Genomic DNA, 10,276 nt, shown 5'->3' on the forward strand with positions numbered 1-10,276 from the left:
GCTAACTAACCAAGACACCTGCTTACCCGCTTGTTAGCAATCGCGGCCTTGGATCTTAAGTAGGAGAAGAGAGTAATAGAGGAGTCTAGAATGGATGAATTGTAGGAAGAGGGTGTGGTCTTGATACATCCGAGCTGCGCCGCAGCCAGGACTTGGATCAGATTATAACCGGTCTAAGTGAGTTATTAGATGCATAGCAATCTCTTTTGAGTCATGTTTTCCCTGTTCCTAATTACGGCGTTGGCGTTGTGAGACTACGGTGCTTCATTGGCAGTTACATATTATCAGCACGTCCAGTTGGTGGATGGGAGATGGTAGTCTACCTGGTATCTACATAAGCTTTGCTCGTATCAATATTACCAGTGCGAGACTATTTTTCAAAGCATCTAAGTTACATACTTCCATGTCCTAAGCTAGTGACTTATACGGATATTGACATATCGTCAGCACTTGTTGTTGCTTCACCGAGATTGTAGACAGAATTAGGAAAGAAACACTGAAGTCCCTCATGTCTAAAGGTTCTTTGAAAGGGATAAGTACAGCTATTGGCTCAATCAAACGATAGCCATTTTGCTCTTAAAATAACCATTACATTCAATAAAGATTCTCTTTCCACGGAGCACGTAGTTTTCATATCCATGATTTTATATCAAACAGGTACCTAGGTACATAGGGCTAAGTGTTCTCTATAGTCGAATCATAATCAATATTCTAGGATTAGGCCGATTCCTCAGGGAACTATACTGCCATGGAAAACCAGAAGGCATAGCTATGTAGTTAGGTCGAGTCTAGGAGTTTGATTATTATTGTTTTATGATGCAGCAAACTAGAATCATAATCCAACGGTCCTATGAGACATGCTGAAATACAAGAATGCTGGAGTCCTAGTGACTCTGAAGCTTTTTCCATTTTATCAGAACAAAGACCTGGGTATATCCACCTCAAAGTAAACTCCACAGGCGCCAACATGATACATGTCAAATAGAATGTTTTGCGAAAAATCCGTTCGTGGTTTTAGTAACTACCTACGGAGGTCCTCCGATCGTAACGTAGTGGAGCTACCAATTGAGAGGCGAAGCCATCTGGCGTACCGGAGTGGCCATTGTCTTTGGTGGGATACCTACCATCGTCTCGTCGTCCTCGTCTTCATCGATGGTCGGTTGTTGGGTGCGGATTTTCTTATGCTGTACCGACTTCTTAGAGGGGTTCGTTGACTGGGTAATTGAGGCTCATTTTCGTTTCGTATTATCTAGGGTCTGGAGAGCTTTTTTTTTAGTTGTCCCTGTTTCTGGTATTTGTCCGGGACGTCAAACTCAGGTAGTGAACCAAGCAATTTAGAAGCCAAGCCACATGTGCAAGATGTTCATCCTTTTAGAAATTATTTTATACACCCGCCCTCCGCGTCAGGGTCCTTAACCCTAAACGAGTAAACCCTGACGCGGTGATCGTTTCCCCAAAGCGTAGCTTATTTTTAGAAGAGCCACAAAATGTTTTGATCGGCGTCAGATGTTCTAAGTCTGAACCCAGGCCGCAGTAGATTTGGTGACAAGCCTTAGCGTTGTTGAATATCCTTCAAGTCCCGAAATCAATAGTTTAGTAAGCCATTTGCTTGGATGCCGCCCATTCAAAGGTTGCTTGTTGATTCCATTCCAAATCCATAAGTACCTTGTTTTCTTCGTAGCTTTCCGCTGATCTAGAATCAACCGATTCGATAGGTGATGTGGTTGTTGGTTTGGGGCGTGGCCTTGGTGTGTATTGTTGAGATGGTCCAGGTAGGATATAAGACTGCGTTATGCGTATGTGACTGTGTGCATGGCTTAGGTACCCTTATGTTAAGATAGTGAATGCGATGGGGATAGTGTAAGGTGAGTTTGCAGTGTGCCGAGATGATGAATATGTCCGAGAACGATTGTTTGCGCCTCGCGACCTTCGCAAGCAGCCTCTTCCGTCATAATGAGCAAAGCTTATCAGCTTAAAATCAGAAACACTGCATTACAAATAGAGAAGTATATTTCTTTGGTGCAACTCTTTTAAAAGAGTATAGTTTGTTTATGTAGATGTTTGTTTGGATTGTGGTTTATTTAGGTTGTTAGGTTAAGGATGTAAAAGTCTGTGCCGAGACTATTGAGACTTAGGCAAGGCGCGTTGTATGATATTGCAGGTTCTCGGAAATATTCAAGAGGTTATATTGCAATATAGAATATGTAAACTTGTGTAGGTAGGTTGAGGTGCTAGGGGTTAGGTATGGTTTCGGTTGTCTGATGAATGATGAATGATGACTTGTGTCCTGAATATTTTAGATTAATGGATGATGTTATATTCCTCAGCTTGGACCTGCCGAGTTTGTATTGGAAATAAGGCGGTCAGCAGAAACAATCTTGCGGCAAAAAGCAGTTAGGTACGTGCTAAACTCTCTCACAAGCAACTTCCTTCCTTCCTAAGGGAGTTTCAAAAGCTCAATAAGACCCAACCAACAGTAGAGATTACTAATCAAAGTTCAGGGGCGAAGGGTAGTTGCTTCTTTATCTATCAGCATACCTAGGTATATAATTAACTTACAGAGTAGGTACGGAAGGTATCAGTTGATCTCACAGGGAAGAAGAGGAAAGTATAGGTTTGTACTTAGGTACCTATCTTGCATAAACCTAGTTGCTTTGCATAGAATTCGGGGTTAGGGTCCCAGCTTCTAACCATCTCATCGTCGCTGCCGTTACAAGTTTAGGTTTGATTTAAGGTATTCACCAATATCCAGGTACTTTCCCTACCTCACTTCAATAACCCGCTCTATGTATTTAAAGGACTTAGAAAGAAGTTCTATCCTGAGACCTGTGTACCGACTCATATGTAGTTACCTCATTGGTATAGCCGTGGGTATAGCTATCTGACTTTATGTGCCCAATAATGTCGAAGCTGAATTCAAATACACCTGACAGAGCGTATCATTATAACTACCCCTTCTTATTTTCAATAGGTTACGAAATTCATTTAGACCGTCTGCTTCTAATCAAACACTGGTACAATCCTCGAATCCTTCCGAAATAATGTACACAAGAATGAGATGTTGTAGCAATACATCCCCTAAGGGCACCAATGATAGTAACACAGCTATTACAGTAGACAAGTCAAAAAGTATAGCTTTATGTTTAATGTGCATATGATATATGATAAGGCCGTAGGGTTAGGGTTAATCATTATTTACTCAATCAATATGTTAGGTACAAAGAGTTAGAACCATGTCCATTAGACCCCATGGCTAAAAAGGAGACAAATATAGTTCTAAATTATTTCGTCGTCAACGATACTATCCACTGTTGAATTGGCAGCTTCTTCAGCATTAGGCACGTCATTGAGATCGTTGTTCAAACTTGTAATATATACTAAAAATAAAATATTCTAAATATATATGTATTAACATTTTGTGCCGTCTTCGATAATCTTGTTCAATACTAAAAAATGATGATGCTAGTTAATATATTAACATTGAAACCAAGGTCATCAGGCATAGCCTGAAGAGTATGAAAATATCTCCTTGTTTTTTAACCGAAAGATTCAGCAAATACCTGTAGATAAAATTGATATAGCTCGAAGGGACAGAATATGATCTGGATCTATTCTCTGCTATTGCTCAGTGAATCCTAGCCCGCAATTATACGTGCAACGGAACAGAAGAACTTCGCCCCTCATTAACAATGTCGACCATGCAGTTGACCTGAATACTGTTTCCGTCCCTATACCAATTATGGCTAGTATTTAGAGACCGGATACTGAAGACGCCTCGAGTCCTACTTATGGCCATGACCGAGTGCCACGTCTTTCGCCGGGGAAACAGCTGGAGGGTTGGTAAACAGGCGGCAAATATACCAACGCCGCATTCAACCATTTCCTAATAACAGTGCGGTTATGGCTAGGGCAGAGATACAAGCTGTGAAATTTAGCTACTCATAAGAATCTTTCAATCCTACTTAACTAGTGGAAGAATAGTAGTTGCTGAGTTGGCATTCTATGTAATTAGGTACTCATCGTCAAAACTTCTACGATGTAAATAAGGGTACTTCGTTTAAGGGGCTTATAAAGTAGGGCCATAGCTTAGCTACCTTAGAAACAACAGGTTTATATACCTACACAAATAACTATTATATAATTAACGTTTGCTTGTTGTAAATTTGCTTGTATAGTGCTATCTACGAATCATAGATTATACCAACAGGCGTCTTGACTTGATTAATTGTGGATAGCTTTATCAACGCCCTTTACTTTCGCCCTATTACATCCATCATATCGACGAACGTCTAGTCATATGATTGCAAATCTAAATATATTAAAGTAGATGGATTTAGAGATTCAGAAGTACTAGCTGTTAATCCATTTTCGTATGAAGGAAGAATATACCTCCGTAATATACCCAACTGGAATCCAGCTCCCTTGAAACCGGCCTCGCGTATTAGGATTATAAATAAATAGGGAATATCTAAAACGAAATATACTCTTAGTACTCATAATCGCTAGCCCTCGTAGCTTGTATTTATCTTAATTCACCTCATGATAGTATACAGTTTATTACGAGTAGCTTCAATAGTTTCAACTCCCAATGCGGTTAATCCAGATGAAGAGGGACAGCGCATCCGAAAGACCCATTACTTAAAGGAAGCTTCTTTCAGCACCACTTTGAATAAATGAATAATATAAAAACCTCAACCTTGTTTCCCGTCTGCCTGTTGGCTGGCCGGAACTCATATAACCATGAGTTATAAAATAGAGGTGGAAAAAGTCAAAGGCTGGGGCACATTCGTGCATCATAGCCCCATATTAATACGGTGTTGATAGGAAGTTGGTAGGAAGAGGAATAATATATATGCCTGACAAATTATGTAGGATATTCATGTGTGCTCTTACATCTACATAGATTTTGCTGCATGAAATATGCTGTCATGTGCCCCGTGATAGTGTTGCAGGGAAGCATTTAAGCGCTGCTTTCAGGAGAACACGAAGTTCGCACATCATGCTATTATTACTCATCGACACGAGCTGACCTTGGGATCAAGTATGATGGTGGTCAGGGTCTAAGACCTCGAACGCTCTTAGGTTGTACATATGAGGTGGCAAGGCTGCAATCTCTCGTAATCTTGCAACCGTCACGCGATGGGCACTGTACAACTACAAGAGATAATATCCCTCGGTTTCAGTGATACGTGTCGATATTATGTCGTACAAATCTTCTTGGGCTAGGTACATGTGAGGCTCGTAGACATTAATATTATTAGTAATACCAGAGACGTTCTAGACATTCGTGGAAACCATAATCACTGCTGTAGTTTGCCGATATTACTCATTTGCGTGTTGTGGTTTATATACAGTAAACGCTTTGGGCTTGTTTTTCCTTACAAGCTTATTGACAATGCTTCATGTGCACCACATGGGGATCGTTTTATCAATAATGGGTACCTAATGAATTAGATGTAAAAAAATCAAGTTTGTCCTGGTATTATAGATTAAACCGGATATTGTCGGGCTCGAAATTGGTTGGCATAATTAATGCGAAAAAGTATATTTTGGGTACTTACCTAATTATTATAAACTTTATTTAACATATACTTATTTTATGGGATAGGTTATAGTTTTATGTTAATAATAGAAATAATTTTAATAAATAATTATAATTATAATATAATTTAATTAATATAAAAGTAATATTTATTTATTGTATTAATTAAGGGTATTTATTATTTTAGTGTGCTAAAACTAAAGATTCGAGGAGCGGCGAGCTTCGCTTGCTCCGCCTCCTCCTTTGTTGGCGCTATAGGCGCCACGAAACCCCTGGTCTGTGTGTTTGTATCTGTGGGTCGTGGGGGAGGCGTTTCTCGAATTTTAGTCTTAGGTAGTTTCGTACATTGTAAAACGAACCGGTACACATTTAGATTTTTAATAAAACGATAATATAATAAGCAATAACAACGTTTGAAATATCCTTTATTTTAATTACTTGGGGTTAGTCTTTTATTGTCGCTACTTTTTTGTTTTTTTACATGTTTATACGGTATTATGTTGTAATATTGTAGGTTTTAACGTTTAAATAGTTTAACGTTATATTTACGCGTTTACACTTACGCGTTTGCACCTACAACCACGTTTAAAATATCTTCTATTTTAATTATTCGAGGCTAGTCTTTTACTTTCGTTACCTTCTTGTTTTTTTTACATATTTATATAATATTACGTTATAATATTGCAAGCTTTGACGTTTAAATAGCTTTAAAACGTTATATTCACGTGTTTATATTTACGCGTTTATATTTTAACTACTTACAACCACTTATAACCACGTTTAAAATACCTTTTATTTTAATTATTTGGGGTTAGTTTTTTACTTTCGCTACTTCTTGTTTTTTTTTGTATGTTATACGATATTGCGTTGTAATGTTATAAGCTTTGACGTTTATTGAAACTATTGCGTTGCGACCGGCGTTACGATCGGTGTTACGATCAGTGCTATAGTTAATTTCGACCCAAAACGCGTACGTACTTATTTAAATAATCGAATTAATATTTACTTTTTATATAAAGACTTTATTTACTATAAACGCGTTGAAATTAATGTTTTCAATTGATGTTTTTAATTGATTTAATTATTATGTAGGCCGTTTAAAAGGAAAATGTTTAAAATTACCTTAGATTAAAGATTTGAAAATGTTTTGGGGGGGTGTGCCGGGGTGTGATTGGTTGGGGAAAAGGTTGGGGGAGGTGGGAGGTATTCCCCCCGAACCATTTTTAAATTTCTAGTTTAAGGTTATTAAGATAAAGTATTTAAATGTGTTTTTTTTTTTGTTATTTTTTTTATTTTAAAGTTATATTATCTTTATTGGCGTTAATCTTAATTTTTGTTTAATTTATGTTAATTTAATTTTTAAAAAATTAATAAATATTTTATTAAGTTTAAATATTATAAATTAACGTTTATTAGGTATTATATTATTTAATTAAGCTTATAATATGGCGTTTTTAACCTATTATTATTATATTATAACCGTTAAAAAAAAAGGGTTTTGTTTTTTTATTTATTAAGTTACGAATATTGCGATTAATTAAACTATTATTTCTTTTAAATTTTATAAATTGTTTAATAAAAACGTGGGTATTTTTAAAAGTTTTTTAAAGGTTTTAAAGATTATAAAGTAGTGTATATTATTTTATTAACATTATTAATTAAGTAAATAAAAGTTATATATTATCGATTATTTTATTTATATTTAAAGGTTATAATTTTGAATTAAATTAGTTTAAATAAATATTATATAATAAAAAAGTTTTTTTATTAATGTTTATATATACTTATAATATTTATTGTTTATAAATAAACGTAATAACTTAATATTTATTGTAGGTAATATTTTTATGACGAAATATATTTTTAAAGGTAAATAAACGTTTATATTAAAAGATTGTATTTTATTGTTTAAATATGCTGGTAAATAAACAAAAATTAATTTATTTTTAAATATTTTAATATAAAAAAACGTTAACGTAAGTAACGTAGTTATTTAAAATTAATACCTTATAATTATTGTGATAATATAGTTTTATTTCAGGTAAAAAAACGTTTTTAAGTTATTTATTTACTATTGTTATATTTATTTAATTTTTATTAATAATTGTATATTTTTATTTAAGAATTATTTGGTTAAATTATTAGGTTTAAAGTTATTATTTATTTATATAAAGATTAAAATGTTTGGGTGTTTTAGGTATTAATTATTTAATAATAGTAATTTACGTAATAGTTATAAATTTAGTTATATTATTTGTTACTTTTTTAATGTTATAAAAATAATAATATTTTTAATTTATTTTTTTAAAGGTTAATTTTTTATATTATATTTGTTTCGGGTTTAATATTATACTTTTTTTTATATATTAATAAAAAAGGAATAAAAAAACTGTTACAACTTTTAAATCTTTTTATTATACGGTAATATTTATAAAAGTTTTATAATTTTATTAATATTTAGGTTACGTTTTTCAAATCGAAACCTAATATATACTAATTTCGTAATTTTTAATTTATAATATATCTTTCGTAAATGAAATTATAATATATTTTTAAAAACCTATTAAAATAATTTTTAAAAGTTATCCAATTAATTACTTTTTATTTTTATTTTAAATATAAAAATTAAAATTTATAGTTTTTATATAATAGTCTTTTATTTTTTTAAATTGTTAAAATAACGTAAATAATAATATATTATAAAAATTGTAAATATAATATAATATAACGTTATTTACATTTTAATTATAACTAATAAATATGTTTTTTTTATTTTTAATATAAATGATTATTTTAATTAATTAAATAAGTTTTAATATTGTAATTATTAAAAATATAATAGGGATATATCGGTAGTTGACCCAATATAATATCCTATAAAGTGGGTATGTGCCAAATGGGGTCCATAGCGGTTAGGTACTTACATAGAACAATTAGAAGATTCCGGGGTATGATAAGATGGCCTTATCGATAGGTAGTCGTTACCTTTCCTCACCCAAGTATGATCAACCCCAATTGACCCCCATTATTTGTCAATTGATTTTTTTAAACTCGCCTTGCAACTCGCGGAAGCTCTTCAACTTTGTTTCTAATCGTCAAAGTAAGCTGGTAAGCTGCCCTCACTTGCCATACTGGCGGGTGCGGGCGTCCTTCAATTAAACCGGACAATCGAGAGACAAGACAGATCTCATCCAACTGTCAGACCAATAAGGCTTCATCAATTCCCGCCCCGCTCGCCCTGCGTAGTGATTGGCTTTGCTGCCGTCGGATCCATTCATCTACTCAAAAATTCAAGCCAACGAGGACAACCACGTTGCACACGACACTAACATCGGTATCGTGCACACTACATTGGTCCTGTCGGTTAGGCGGCTTCACCCACCGCGACCAATTCAGGGACCATTCAGAGACCATCTAGAGACCATCTAAACACTTGCTTCTTGTACCGTTTCATTCATGAGGCGAAGTTAGTGCAAGTATTGGAGAGGGAGGACATGTCGAAACCCAATGAGCCTTGAAATCCAAGCTTATCACCCGCTATCTTCCAATATCCGCTCCCGAGCATGGCCAAGTGGTTGTGCATCATGCTGTCAAACTTCCGTCTACTATGTAGCTCCTCATCCGTCCAGTCCCATCTCCCGGACCTTTTCTACGTGGGTCTGACCCATTCTTATTCCGTCTGTTTGCAGTTCCTATCGATTTTTGGACCGCTACCAACTTCCTTGTCGAGTCATAACGTTTGCCATTTATTCCTTTTTACTTGGAAATTTTGCGATTGATTACTCTGGTCCCAGATCCAGATCTGTCTCAACCCTAGCCCAACCCCCTCGCGACGTGGCGCCAATACCATCGTGTCCATCCGCGGCTCTTGAGCACGATATGGATCCCAGAAGCGTGAGATCTCACTCCACTTTCCCTCGTTCAAACCGTGGGGTATGTCTCATCTAAGTAGTGCCTCTCTCGATAATGCTCGATAATGTAGGCTAGGTAGTCATCAATTATGTGTACGTTTTATAGTTGGTCCCGTTCTTCCAAACGTCATTTATCGTTCCGAGCTCGCATTGAGAGAATTCTTTACACCCCATACGCCCATCTTCTGTCCAGTTAACTCATTCCCCTCCCACCCATCATCAGAGCCGTAATTATTTTTCATAGGTAGAGCCTATATGGTTTGCTCTATCTTCATCTAGTCGTCGCATTTCGCTTGGACCAGATACCCAATAGCTGTATTTGGCAGCTCAGTTGCCCAATAGCTTGCTAGTTTCTGCAAATACCCGCATCGTACTCGTCACTCTGCATAGAGAGCAACCGAGATAATTGTTTAAATCACGGGCAAGACGTGCTTTTCGCGCGCACCGGCGGAATATGTCGGATCAAGGAGGAATTTCGTATAGTCCTGCCCGGGTCAATCCATTTGCAAATGTCCAAGTAGCTAGCTACCCAGAGCATGTTCAGGTAGCCAACTACTCGCAAATAGCATATCTTAATACTCAGGAGTCAGAAGGAGAAGGAGAAGAAGAAGAAGAGCCCGTAGAACAAGGTATATTAGGTACCTAAGTTATTATTCTAATTGAATTGTTTGCGCTAACATGCTCCACAGAATATGAGCCGGAATACGATGTAAATGAAGAGCAGTTTGAGCCTCCAGCACCCCACAGATCCCCGCCCGCGATATCTTCACCCACGATATCCTCACCCCCCATAGCGTTACATAAGTCAAAGAAAGAAAAGGCT

This window comes from Daldinia childiae (assembly GCF_008694065.1).
Source record: "Daldinia childiae strain JS-1345 chromosome Unknown Scaffold5, whole genome shotgun sequence".
NCBI lineage: Eukaryota > Fungi > Ascomycota > Sordariomycetes > Xylariales > Hypoxylaceae > Daldinia > Daldinia childiae.